The 14,693-nt window shown below is 45.3% G+C and overlaps 1 protein-coding gene across 5 annotated transcripts in view; it reads right to left on the minus strand.

The window, feature by feature from the left end:
* SPOP (speckle type BTB/POZ protein) overlaps window positions 1-7,013 on the minus strand; it is a 54,293-nt gene extending 47,280 nt beyond the window's left edge. Inside the window, exon 1 of one of the 5 annotated variants that reach the window (XM_083470133.1) lies at window positions 6,884-7,013. The gene's annotated coding sequence lies outside the window, so the exon portion shown is untranslated. Of the gene's footprint in view, window positions 1-6,119; window positions 6,639-6,883 lie in introns of those variants that run through there. The other 4 variants (XM_083470135.1, XM_083470136.1, XM_083470134.1 and 1 more) reach the window with 4 other exon arrangements.
* Between the last annotated feature and the right edge of the window lie 7,680 nt (window positions 7,014-14,693).

Consider the following 14,693-nt stretch of genomic DNA (forward strand, 5'->3'; position numbering starts at 1 on the left):
GAATTGAGTACTTAACCCAAGGTACTACTGTACTCTACTAGATCCATCAGACAAGTCACACCACCAAAGCCATGCCTTAAAACATGAATTGATGCTAGTTACTAAGCAAATCCAAAACATGAACTGCTGATAGTTACTTCGCAAATCCATTTACTAAGCAAATACCCAGGAGCGGAGGACCTCTGGGCTGCAGGCTTCTCCACTGGGCCCACAACGGGGCCTAGCATATTTAACACCTGGCAGGTGTGAGGCAGGTGTAGACACGGATGGGCTGAAAGGGGGTTTGCAACCACTGATCGGTAGTAGCGCCACCACTATCAAAGTTTTGCGCAAAGCCCCATGCAAGACCTGATTTGCAAGACCTGAAAATCAGCTGTTCATCAGTGTATGCAAAATGCAGTGCCTTTGCCAACACGCTGTTTGACCTCTAACTGCATTGGCAAAAATGGGTCATCTAATGCCATTGTGACATCAGATGACTGGCATGTGGGCAGCCCTGCCCTCTTGTCAAACTTGGCCAGTAGAGAGTAAGGGTCATAAAGATCCAGCCCACCAACAGAATGCACTTCCCCATCTTTGATTTATGCCGTATCTACTTACTATGGTTTGCTGCTTGTATATCCAAGAGGAGCCCTAATTACACAGACACAGAAAGAACCAAAGTATACACATCTGTTAAGTTAACAGAACTATAGGATTTGATCCAATCCATTTATTGTATTTAGGGCAGGGGGGTGGATGTATAATCGAGTGAACAAAGCAGTCAGATATAGATTAAAGCTCACCTCAGCTACATTTGGGTGCAATACTAAGCCACAAAATAGCATATGCTTAAGCATACTGGGCGCAAACTGTGTGGTGAGGCAAGCAGGTCAGAGTGCTCCAGTTTCACACCTCCTTCAGTCAAGCAAACAACAGAACAGATAGTTCAGCATTGCACCTGAACCAGCAGGTGTTTCTCCCAAATAAACCACAACTGGGAAGCCAAGGGGAAAACTATGGCTTCCCAATCATAGCTGATCTGGAGAGAAACTTCCAAGTGCTGGTTTGGATGCAATGATATAAACCAGCTGCTCTGTGGTATGAGAGGATCAAAGTGGGGGAGCTCAAGCTGCAGGCACCAGCACACAGCTTGTGCATAGTATTTTAAACATCCTATGCGGCCTAGCACTGTGTCTGAACACAGCAACTTTGTGGTCTTGAGTAAAGTCACTTATCTATCAACCTCCATTTCCTATCTAGAAAAGGCAAGCAGCAACAACCTCCCCTCCCAGGTCTCTTGGAAGTGCAAAGGCTATGGAGCAGTTTGAATTATTAGAAGCATTCTCAGATTGATAAATAGCAGGAAGTACTAGCAGCAGTTATTTTTCAAAATGGTAGCTCTCACGGCAAATGTGCTTGAATTTCAGTTACAAGAACCATCTTAGCAAAATTGTATTTGCATGGCTTAGCATAAGTTCTTTCAAATTAGATGGCAGCCCCTAAAAATAAATAAATAGCAATCTGCCTTTCCATATATGTAAGTTATATCTATCACATCAATGGCTAGATCATAGAATCATAGAGTTGGAAGAGACCACAAGGGCCATCGAGTCCAACCCCCTGCCAAGCAGGAAACACCATCAGAGCACTCCTGACATATGGTTGTCAAGCCTCTGCTTAAAGACCTCCAAAGTAGGAGACTCCACCACACTCCTTGGCAGCAAATTCCACTGTCAAACAGCTCTTACTGTCAGGAAGTTCTTCCTAATGTTTAGGTGGAATCTTCTTTCTTGTAGTTTGGATCCATTGCTCCGTGTCCGCTTCTCTGGAGCAGCAGAAAACAACCTTTCTCCCTCCTCTATGTGACATCCTTTTATATATTTGAACATGGCTATCACCCCTTAACCTCCTCTTCTCCAGGCTAAACATGCCCAGCTCCCTTAGCCGTTCCTCATAAGGCATCGTTTCCAGGCCTTTGACCATTTTGGTTGCCCTCCTCTGGACACGTTCCAGTTTGTCAGTGTCCTTCTTGAACTGTGGTGCCCAGAACTGGACACAGTGCTCCAGGTGAGGTCTGACCAGAGCAGAATACAGTGGCACTATTACTTCCCTTGATCTAGATGCTATACTCCTATTGATGCAGCCCAGAATTGCATTGGCTTTTTTAGCTGCCACGTCACACTGTTGGCTCATGTCAAGTTTGTGGTCAACCAAGACTCCAAGATCCTTTTCACATGTACTGCTCTCAAGCCAGGTGTCACCCATCTTGTATTTGTGCCTCTCATTTTTTTTGCCCAAGTGCAATACTTCACATTTCTCCCTGTTAAAGTTCATCTTGTTTGTTTTGGCCCAGTTCTCTAATCTGTCAAGGTCGTTTTGAAGTGTGATCCTGTCCTCTGGGGTGTTAGCCACCCCTCCCAGTTTGGTGTCATCTGCAAATTGGATCAGGATGCCCTTGAGTCCATCATCCAAGTCGTTGATAAAGATGTTGAATAAGACCGGGCCCAAGACAGAACCCTGTGGCACCCCACTAGTCACTCTTCTCCAGGATGAAGAGGAACCATTGATGAGCACCCTTTGGGTGTCAGCCAGTTACAAATCCACTGAGTGGTAGCATAGTCAACTACTGTTTTAGATTTCACAAACGCTTCCTTGCCCAATCACCTGCCTTTAGCCGCTGGCTGAGTTACTATGGCACATAAAACATTCAAAAATATTTTGTTCTGAAGTTCGGGATGGGCAGGCAAGGATCATCCCATCAATTTTGGCATGCTAGGATCTAATAGATCAGTGGAAGGGACAATCTGGATTATACTGTCCCTCAATCTGGACTCAACAACCACCTAAAATGGTGGTGGTTCTTGAAGGCAAACCTTCCTCAGAGGAGGTCACGTTCTTCCCCAACGCCTCCTGACTTACATCACTGGCATTCACTGACCAATTCTCCATTAAGGCTGCTTGTTCAACTGCCCAGGGCAATTGTTAGAGATTACACATGTAGACAGGTGTCTAACCTGTCTATGTTGCTGGGCTGTATCATTTCAGACTGCAGATGAAGATTAAATGCCTGAATGCTTCCCCACAGAAAATACTCTACAACACATTCAGAACTATTATATCAGGGAAGAGATTATTAGCTAATCTTCTCCCTGACACGTTTGCAGTGAATGTGAAGGGCCTATTCAGTGGGAGAGTATTCAAACATTTGATTCCACATGCAGTGTCAAATGGTACAGCACAGAAGCAGATAAAGCATGTGAAACTTCTACAATAGCTCTCTGCATCAGGTGTTAAAAGGAAAGCATTTCAGGGGAGTTTCTAAGCAGTGTTAGAAACTCAGATATATAAGCTAATCGCCAAATGGCACCTTAAACCTAGGTTACGGTTGCCACAACAGAATGTCTAAGTCCCATTGCCCCACCCCCACCCCTGAAATTTATTCTTCATTTTTATACCATTTGATATTTTAAAGAAAAAAATCTCAAAGCAGTTTACACACAGCACATTAATACATCAAATAAAACAATCCAGGAAAAAAAACAAATTCAAGATTCAAGGTAAAATAATTCAGATCCTTCTCTAAGGGGCACTTTGCTTTCCATAATATATATATATATCCAGCTGCCCCACAGCAGAAGTACCCTAGGAAGCCAGTGTGATGTAGTGGCTGGACTAGGACCTGGGATAATCCCTACTCAGTCATGAAAATCACTGGGTGACCTTGGGCCAGTCATAACCTCCTAACCTACCTCACAGGGTCATTGTAGGGATTGACTGAGGAGAGGAGTGAACCATGTACCCCCTGGAGAAAAAGGTAGGATATTAACGCAAAAAAATAAGGTCTTCTGCTTAAGAAAGCTGGAGAGGCCAGCCAGCTGGAGATGTCAGTCGCTAACCTGGCAACCAGAGATCTCCATGTGGTCACAACTGGAGCAACTCCAGTCAGAAAACGTGCCTGGGGAGTTTCTAACACAAATTCCAACATCCTCTTAACCCCCTGCCCCATCCTTTTCTTACAGTATGTTTGGAGAAGGGTGAGAGCTGCCACCCAGAAAGACAGACACCTTCAGTTTGGTCTGTTATGTACCCTGGAATGTTCAGGCAACCGACACTGATCTGTTTCCTAACATGCCAAAGGGAATTCTACATTCTCTAGGCCAACTGCCTTCCCACTTTGAATAGATTTTTGAATGATGCTTTGGTAGTTGTAAGCCCACCATTTTACAACACAGCTTTTAGCTTGGAACATCCCTGGCTCATTAGCGGTCTACAGAACAGGCAACCTACTCCTGTACAGCAGCCATTATTCCAGACCTTTTAAGACAGTCCTCCAAATAACTTTACAAAATTACTAGTTCACACTATTTTTCCCCACTAGCTTTGCTGCCCACACATGTCAATGTTAATGATGTTTGGCTGAAAAGAAAATAAGAACCACTTTACAAAAACTTCCCTGCCTGATCACTTGGAAGCAATTCATACCCATCATGGGTGCCTAGTTGAGTGGCTATTTTTTTAAAACCCTGCTTTTAACTTATCACTCCCACCCTCTCTGCATGCCATGCAGTTGGTAACTTACCCATAAATCCCCTCACAGCTTGGTGAGAAATGCTGACAAGAGTGATTTGGCGTGATGCTAGCACATCATCATCTCTTCCATCAACTCCTTGTTCCAGTAACACTTTACTCTTAGGTTTCTCTCTACTCTCACCCACTTCCAAACATAACTGACTGAGCTAAGCTTTCTCCAAAGAAGTATGCCAAAATACCATGGTAAGGCACACTGAGAGATTTCACACTCACATCTTAGTTATGGTCCTCTTCCCAGAAGTACCATCAGAGCCTAAGTCTCAAAATATTTAGCAAGTGATGGACGATCTTCGTTTAGCCAAGTGGTCATATGAATGAGTAACGAATGTTAACAGGTGTGGGTTTGGGGGTTTTTCGTGGAGGGTATGTCCAAATGGAGCGTTTTTAATATTAAATGCTGTTATACATTCAGAACTTTTGGGGACTGGGTGGCTTAAAATTCTAAAATCTCCTGATTATCAGTTTGCTTTGCACACAACCCTTTATTAAGTACACTCAGATGCTTATTTTGGTTGTGCCTCCAGATGATTTGAAAACAGTTTGGATGAGTTACATAGGCGCTACAACAACATAAGCAAGGCAGCACTTTTGTAAGTCAAAAAAAGGCACAGCAACAACAAAGAATGGAGGTGCTGACAACTTCTGTATTTGATGGTTTGTCCAGACATTACGATGGTCAGTTTCAATGCAGGAGAAGATATTCCTAAGTCTTCAGCAGCCGCAGAGCAGAAAAACTTTCAGCAGTTGCAGCTTTACCCATTACTACAAGACTGTGACAGCTGAAGCTGCAAAAAATTCTCCCTCATATGCAACTACCACACAACACAGGAGCCACTTTTGATTCTTAATCTAGTTAGTCCATTTATCTGCTCTCTCAGACCTCTGGGAGTAGTGGTAAGTTAAACTGTGAAATAACTATTAAGCCTCTCTTCTTTTTCTTCCTTTCAGAATCGAACTCACTGCACCGTATTCATCATGAAAATTATCACTCTTTGCTGGATCAATGAATGGGGCGGCAAAGTATATGAAAAGGGCCTCTATTTTGTTTTCTAACACTCTCTACCTCAAAGGCTCTAAGTTTTCAAAAGTAAACTTACACATTCCACAACTCCAACTGACTTGTGTAGTGGAGGAGATTTTAGAACAAGAGAGGGAACTCAAAAGCCAACTCATGGAAACCTGTCACAGGGCACACCCACCCATTCATTGATCTCTGATCCTAAAGTTTCCGATCCCTACCAAAAATAAAACAAAACTTGATGCTATCATTACCATTTTAACAGGTGTGGGAAGTAGAAGCCCTTACCCACAGAATACCTGGCTTTTTTCTCCCCCAGCCTCCAGGCTTTTACCAGTGATTTCACACCATGTCTCCCAAATCCAAAACCAAAACTCATTGGGTCATACAAGATCCCAGTCAAGGTTTCAAGGATCAAACGCCGCCGCTCCAGACAATTCCTTTATTAGCAGATCTATTTCTCCCAACCACTTTTTCCATCATTCAGTTAGAGGGGGTGGGGGGTGTATCAGAAGGATGGAGCTCTTACCTGTTGGCCTCAGTAAGTAACTTCTGCCACTTTGTTCGCTATCAGAATAACCAGGGGTGGGTAGGCCAGTGACCCAGGCAGGTGAGGTGAGTGGGGTATTAACGTAGGCAAAAAAAGACAACCCCCTCCCTCTCTACTCCACCATCATTCCTGGCCCCCTTCTTCCTTTCCCCTTGTAAAAGCTTAGCAACAGCACTCGTGGCTCACTATTTGGCAGCATGTCTCCTCTTGCAATTCTTTCCCCCTTGCGCAGCTGCGGAGGATCATTATTCCGCAAGGCCCCTGCAGCAACATTATGCGCAAGCGCAACAGGAAAGGGATAGGAGGTGCGGGAGGGGGGAGAGGAGATGGGAGAAGGGAAGCCAGGAAGCTGCAGAATGTAGCTGTTGCCCTTCCACTCCCCTTTGCGCAGGCGCAGTGGGGCGGCGTGCTACAAAACTTTTCGCGCCGCATGCGTGCCCTGGACCCCACCTGCGCCTCCTTCTCCCGCACGACGCCGAGTACACAGTAAGGCGCCTGCGCAGCTCCCCGGCAACCGTTTGAACCTAAGGCGCATGCGCCTGCAGTTCCAGCGGCACAGAAACCATACGGCGCGCGCATGCGCACCTCTCGCCCGAGGCTTCTTTCTCTCTGCCCCGCCCCTTCTCCCTGCGTCAGGCCTTTCGAGCTCATTATTTTGCGGCCGGTCGCCCGCGGCCGTTAATATACGTCTCCCTTTATCCCTACGGCACGGCGAGCCACATCCGCCGCCCTTTCCACCTCACCTGACAGCGATATGCGGTAGCTGCGACCGTCCCCTTGTGGTCTCCTCATAGCGCCCTGACCTGACACATCCGGGACTCTCCCGTGACGTCGCCACGACGCTTCATTCACTCAACAGGCGGAGGGGAGGTATTGCGCATGCGCCGGAAGGGACCTTCCCTGGAAAGAAAAGTTGGCGGGAAAAACAGCAATTCGTCGAAATTCTGATTTTAGATTAACGGGGTGAGGAAGCGTAAAGGAGAGGTGCGGCAGGCAGGCGGTGCACAGTTCCTCAGATGCGTTTAAAACCCCTGGCTTCCTATTCTGAGTGACTACACGTATTGTGTACGAGTTACATATGTCAAAAGCACAACTCTTTAAGTGCAGACCCTCCAACATTTCTCTGATAAAAATAGAGTCCTCCTATTCTATTTCTTCTATTAATATTAAAATTTATTTATTTGGTTTTTCAAATTAAAATTTTACAGTCACATATCCAACATACAACATAAAAACAAGATGCCAAAGAATCTCCTGGACTTCCTTCCTACCCTTTGGGGGTCCTGTTGTTAGTCATTTCCTCCTGCATCTTTTATAATAATCCAAATCTTTTACATCTCCAATATTTCCAAAATTCACCATTAAACTACAAGTGTTATTCCAATTCTGCTAACGATTTAAACTGTTTACAATGCTTTTTAAGATAAATTGTAAATTTCCCCCATTCCTTGTTAAAATTTTGGTCTTCATGATTTCTGATTCTTCTGGTCATTTTTGCCATTTCGGCATTGTTCATTAACTTAAGTTGCCATTCTTCTCTGGTAGGGACTTTATCTTCTTCTTATTATTATTATTACACCCTGCCCATCTGACTGGGTTGCCCCAGCCACTCCAAGCAGCTTCCAATGTGTATAAAAGCATAATAAAACATTAAGCATAAAAAAAAATCCCTATACAGAGCTATCCTCAGATGTCTTGTAAAGGTTGTATAGTTATTTATCTCCTTGGCTTGGGAGGGTTGCATAACTCCACACACACACCCCAACGTTTCTCTGATAAAAATAGGGACGTCCTAAAGAAAAGTGGGACATTGCGGGATCAAATCAGAAACCGGGACGGCTTCTGTAAATCCGGGACTGTCCCTGGAAAATAGGGACACTTGGAGGGTCTGGTCACATACTTTGTGGACAGCCTCAGTCAGTGCGTCACATTCCCAAAATTGGAGCAGATGAGCCAATGGTAGCTGAAGAAACGGAAAGGGGCAGAAGCCCCCCACCTTTTCTGACTTCCTTTAATGCTTCCACAAATGACAATATTTTGGGAGTCCCAAGTCACAAGGTGGTTAGATTGGTCTCAACTAGGCCCAGGGCCTTTTCAGTACTGGCCCCGACTTGGTGGAACCCTCTGTCACAAGAGACTAGGGCCCTGCGGGACTTGACATCTTTCCGCAGGGCCTGCAAGACAGAGATGTTCCGCCTGGCCTTTGGTTTGGACTCAGTCTGACCCTTATGTTTACCTCCCCTTGTGGTTTAGATCTATGGGCTACAGTGGTGCCTCGCAAGACGAAATTAATCCGTTCTGCGAGTCTCTTCGTCTAGCGGTTTTTTCGTCTTGCGAAGCAACCCTATTAGCGGCTTAGCGGATTAGCGCTATTAGCGGTTTAGCGGCTATTAAAGGCTTAGCGGCTATTAAAGGATTAGCGGATTAGCGGCTAAAAGGCTATTAGCGGTTTAGCAGCTTAGAAAAGGGGGGGGGGAGCGAAAAAAAATCGGAACACTTGCAAGACGTTTTCGTCTTGCAAAGCAAGCCCATAGGGAAAATCGTCTTGCGAAGCAGCTCAAAAACGGAAAACCCTTTCGTCTAGCGGGTTTTCCGTCTTGCGAGGCATTCGTCTTGCGGGACACCACTGTATTTTTAAAATGAGGCTGCATTTTAAATTGCATTTTAATCTGTATTTTAAATTGCCCCCCCCCATTATGTTTTTACTGTAATTTTTACTGGTGTTGGCTGCCCTGAGTCCGGCTCTGGCCGGGGAGGGCAGGGTATAAATAAAATTATTATTATTATTATTATTATTATTATTATTATTATTATTATTAATGCAAAAGGAGAGACCAGAATTCCAATCCTCCTCTGAATCATAGAATTGTGGAGTTGGAAGGGACCCTGCGAGTCATCTAATCCAGCCCCCTGCAATGCAGGAATCTTGACTAAAGCATCCATGACAGATGGCCAGGCCATCCAATCTCTGCTTAAAAACCTCCAGTGAAGGAGAGTCTTCATTGTGTGTGCAGAAGAGCAGCCATACCGAAGTGTGGAACAGTGAGTGGCCTTTTCATACTGTGATTGCAGGGAAAGAAGCTGTGCTCTTTCAATGGGCACGCAGCTCTTGTCAGAAATAAATGTATGGTTGCTGCTGGCAACATGGTGTGTTTATGAATTCCTGCTTTTAATCCATGAAGCAGACGGTTTAGGAGCAAAAGGAGTCCTTTGATTCTGAATTCTGAGAGTCACGAGCAACCTGTATCAAATTAAAACTCAAAGGTACTGCCTACGCAGCATGGGCTTTTGAATGAAACTTTGACGGGGTTAAAGATGCAGACTTTCAAGGTGCCCACAGGCAATATTTAATTCTTCTAAGGTAGGATACTGCAGGTTGTTGGTTTTCCTTTTAACAGCAGGCTTCTTAACTCTACCTTGCGCTTACTATTACAATTGCTTTTCTTCCTAAAATGAAATAGGTGAATCAATCTTATTGTTGTTCCCATATTACAGATCAGGAAACTGAGGCTGGATAAATCTACCCTGCCTTGTTCTTGAGCCCATACTGGAAATTCTACCAATCTGTCTCCAGTTCTCATATGTGGGAGAATATCCACTGAGGAAGGGCAGAGAGCATAAAATGCTTAAGAGAGTTGTGGGTGTGAGTGTGAAGATTACAAATCCTTTTAGATAAAACATGAGGGTCTTTACTTGTATCATGTATACTCTTCTTTCTCTCTCCTTTGGCGATACTCATAGCCAAATATGATTGTCCTCCATGAACACAATCTTAACAGTAAGTCTGTAAGTGACTGTGGAGGTCAATTCTGGATCCACACATCCTTCCACAGTGGGGACATAGGTTTCCAGGTGGGAGTTGATCACGGTGAGGGTGTGCTAAGCGTGCCTTCCTCTTTGCATGTTTCTCCCTTTCGTCCTGAGTTTGAGCATCTTCAGAGTCTATGACACCTTTGGTAAAGGCTGTTCTTCAATTGGAGTGCTTGCAGGCCAGTGTTTCCCAGTTGTTGGTGTTTATACCACATTTTAAAAGATTTACCTTGGGTGAGTCTTTAAACCTCTTTTGTTGACCACCAGCATTACGCTTTCCATATTATTATTTTTTGCAGTTCATCTTTACTGGTTTCTTTTAACAAACATTCATAAAATCACATTATAACATTTCAAATTTTCCTGTCATTAAACATGTGATCCTAAAACATAATAAGGAAAACAAAGGTATATTCTTAATCATTTGATTCATTTGTATTCCATTTACATCTGACTTCCCTCCCCTTCTTACTTGGTTCCTCTATTTTGCTTAATTGAGTGCCTGTCATAACACATCTGTATACATAGTAACCTACTTTTCTACTATACAGTATTTTAATATTTCACCTTACAAGAGTTATTCTAAACCAGTCAAAATTTATACTTCTCCATAATATTCTTTTCGAATACTGTTTAAATATATTCCAATCATTTTTAATTTTTTGTTTCATTTGATCTCTTATCTGTCCTGTCAGATTATGCATCTCAGCACACTCAGCATATGCTTTCCATTTTTAAGTTCAGAATAAAGTACCGTATTTTTCGTCCCATAGGACGCCCCGTCCCATAGGACGCACCTAGTTTTTTTGGGGGGAAATAAAGGAAATTTCCCCCCCCTTTATTTCCTCCCCAAAAGCAGGTCGGGGGAACCGAACCAGGTCGAGGAACAGCGGGATGGCGGCGCTGCGCCACCCTGCTGTCCCCCGAGCTTGTGGGGCTGGCCCATGTCTGCCCGGCGCGAGGGGCGCTCTGCATCAGGGCGCCCTGCCCGCCGGGCAGCAGGCTGCTATCCGCAGCGTGGGGAGCCCTGTGGGGAACTCCTGCAGGGCTCCCCACGCTGCAGATGTCTGCCCGGCGCGGGGGGCGCTCTGCTTCAGGGCGCCCCTCGCACTGGGCGGCAGGCTGCTATCCGCAGCCTAGACATCCCTGCGGGACCTCCCGCAGGGCTGCCTAGGCTGCGGATGTGTTCCTGAAGCCTGGAGAGCGAGAGGGGTCGGTGCGCACCGACCCCTCTCGCTCTCCAAGCTTCAGCAAAAGCCTGCATTCGCCCCATAGGACGCACCCAGATTTCCCCTTCATTTTTGGAGGGGAAAAAGGGCGTCCTATAGGGCGAAAAATACGGTAGTTGCTTTGGAAGAAGATACTCAGGCATCTGAACAACATGACCAGTCCAATGAAGTTGATGTTGAAGAATCATCGTTTCGACACTGGTGATCTTTGCTTCTTCCAGAACACTGGCATTAGTTCGCCTGTCTTCCCAAGTGATGTGTAAAAATTTTCAGAGACACCGTTGATGGCATCTTTTGAGGAGTTGGAGATGGCGTTTATAAGTGGTCCATATTTCACAAGCATACAGTGAGGTTGGTGAGTACAATAGCTTTGTAAACAAGCATTTTGGTTTCACTGCAAATGTCCCGGTCCTCAAACACTCTGCACTTCAATCAGGAGAAAAGCTGCACTTGTCGAGGTCAGGCGATGCTGGATTTCAGCATCAGTGTTGGCCCTTGTGGAAGGATAACTGCCCAGGTAGGAGAAGTGATTGACACTTTCCAACGTTACACCATTGGGTTGGATTTGTGGGGCTGCAGAGGGGTATACTACACGTCAGCAATAGAGACATTTTTGGTCACCCTGATCAAGTGAATATAATCCGTGTGTGGAAGCAGATTTCTTCATGCAGATCTGCTATACAAGATGCTCCAGTGTTGCAACTGGAGAGGCAGGGAGTTCGTCTAGCAGCTTTGGAATATACTGTACATGGAACCCTTTCCGTCTCCCCCATTCATATCCCCCAAGAGTTTGTCCTGTATCGTGCTAGACACTGTTGATCCATGAATACAGCCACTTTTCTACTGTTCCTTTGAATCTCTGGAGCAGGAATCCTTTTTCCTGGACAGTTGTCAGTCTGTCTTCACAAACAGAAGCCATAGAAACGTTATGCATGCTGACTTCATCACCTGTTTTGGTTCAAATCTGCAAAAGCAAAAACCCCAGAAGGTGATAGGTTTAAATAACAGGAAGAGGAAGATTTAAATGACAACAACATTTTTCTTCTGCTCCACCCATCTGACTGGGTTGCCCCAGCCACTCTGGGTGGCTTCCAACAAAAATACAGGAAAAACAACAACAGTAGCAGCAGCAACATCAACATTAAAAAGCTTGCCGAAACTTTAGAGGTCTACAAAAAATTATATAGATGCTTAACTCTTTGACATCTGGCGGCACTGGAGGGCATTCCACAGGGTGGGTGTGACTACCGAAAGGGCCTTCTGCTGGTTCCCTGTAGTTTCGGAGCTGGACCTCAGTTTCTAGGCTGACCTCGGTTTCCCTGTAGTTTCCTACAGTTTGCTGTAGTTTCGGAGCTGGACCTTAGTTTCCAGTTTCCATGGTGTGATGGGATGATTAGCTGCTTGTGCGTAAAATCGTGATCCCTCAGAGTTTGTGCAACTCCACAAACCTCTGTGTGTGACAGAGCTCCTCAGACATGTCTGCCCTAGTCACTTGCAGATTCCGACAGTGGTTGTTTTCGGAAGCGCTTCCAGCAAAGAAGCTCCTTAACGGAAACACGTCTTCTGGACTCACGACGTGACAGCTTCCGGCGAGGAATGGGTCTCCCTATGGGAGCTTCTGACACCTCCCCGCTGTTCTCGCTGGGCGTGTCCCTGAGCCTTCCCTCTTCCCTGCTAGTCCCTGCTTTAGCTGCTGCGTCTCTCTCCGCATTCATGAGACCTTCCTCCAGAGACCCATCTCTCCCCCTGCTGGTCCCTGCTTTCGCTGCTGATTCCCTCCCAGCCTCCGTGAGCCCTCTCCCCACCTGTTCCTCCGATGGCAGTTCCCTGACACATGGCATGGGAGTTCAAATTCCAGTTAAGCCACTCTTTCTCAGCCTTGGTCCCCTCAGATAATGGTTGAGTATGATAAAGTTCAAGTGTCACCCAAGTACAGGAAATGCAATCGGTATGGAAAACAAAATGCCCACAAGTGAGTCTGAGGCACCTTCTACACAGAAGACAGCCAAATGGCATTCTGCAGTGAATTGGTTCACATTCTTACCACAGAGACATTCATATGGATATCATGGTGTAGATGAAAGTCAGCAAAGTCCCAAAACCAGTGAATGAACAAAACTGGGCAAAGGTGCTGTGTTAAACTGCATTATCTGAGAGTACTGATAGCCCTCAGAGGCTGAAAGGATAGAAGTGAACCATGAAATGTTTCCAAAAAACATTAAGAGGTATTCTGGGTCATAAGATAATTGTTGAGGTCAGTCCCGCATGCGGATAACTGTACAGTGGTACCTTGGTTCTCAAACGCCCTGGTACTCAAACAACTTGGAACCCAAACACTGCAAACCAGGAAGTAAGTGTTCCGGTTTGCGAACTTTTTTCCGAATCCGAACATGCTCTGTTTTGAGTGTTAAGCTTCCGATTTGAGGGCCACACTTCCGTTTTGAGTGTTACGCTAAGGTCTGTCTGTTTTTGCTATTTATTTTGCGTTTTTATTTTTGCAGCTCTTTTTTTTCATTCTTGTGATTGTGTGGAACCCAGTTCAGCTATGGATTGATTGATTGGGCGGCTGCAGTACATTGTTTACTGCTTTCATTTTATGGATCAATGGTCTCGTTAGACAGTAAAATTCATGTTCAACTGCTGTTTTAGGGGTCGTTTTCAAAAGTCTGGAATGGATTAATCCATTTTGCATTACTTTCTATGGGAAAGCGCACCTTGGTTTTGGAACACTTTGGTTTTGGAACGGACTTCCAGAATGGATTAAGTTTGAGAACCAAGGTACCACTGTACAGTGGTGCCTCGCAAGACGAAAAGAATCCGTTCTGTGATTCTCTTCGTCTAGCGGGTTTTTTCATCTTGCGATGCAAGCCCATTGAAGGATTAGCGGATTAGCGCTATTAGCGCTATTAGAGGCTTTTAGAGGCTTTTAGCGGCTTATCTGCTGATCGGATCAGCTGATAAGCGGCTTAGCGCTATTAGCGGCTTTTAGCTGCTTTTAGCGGCTTATCTGCTGATCGGATCAGCTGATAAGCGGCTTAGCGGCTTAGAAAAAGGGGGGGAGGGGAAAAAACCAGCAGGAACTCGCAAGACATTGTCGTCTTGCGAAGCAAGCCCATAGGAGATTCGTTTTGCGAAGCACCTCCAAAATGGAAAACTCTTTCGTCTAGCGAGTTTTCCGTCTTGCGAGGCATTCGTCTTGCGGGGCACCACTGTATTTGGAACTTAACCTCACGACCCATCACTGCCATATGAGCTTTGACGCCGGGGTCCATGGGGGAGCCACAGAAATCGTCCAGTGCACTACCATGACATTCTTAATGATCATCTGAACACTTTGAGACAGGCTAGGGATATTTCTCCCACTCTTTGAGAAGCCGCAACAGACCTTATGAGCGTTGACGTGGCTTTGGTGGTGGCATTTCGACAGCCTTTTGTATCCCCAAGTTTCTAAACCGATGTCCTTGAAAGCAGTTGCGTGTGCGGATTTTTAACAGCATCTGCTTTTTTTAAAAAA

Source organism: Podarcis liolepis (genome assembly GCF_965112155.1).
Source record: "Podarcis liolepis genome assembly, chromosome: 13".
In the NCBI taxonomy this organism is placed as follows: Eukaryota; Metazoa; Chordata; class Lepidosauria; order Squamata; family Lacertidae; genus Podarcis; species Podarcis liolepis.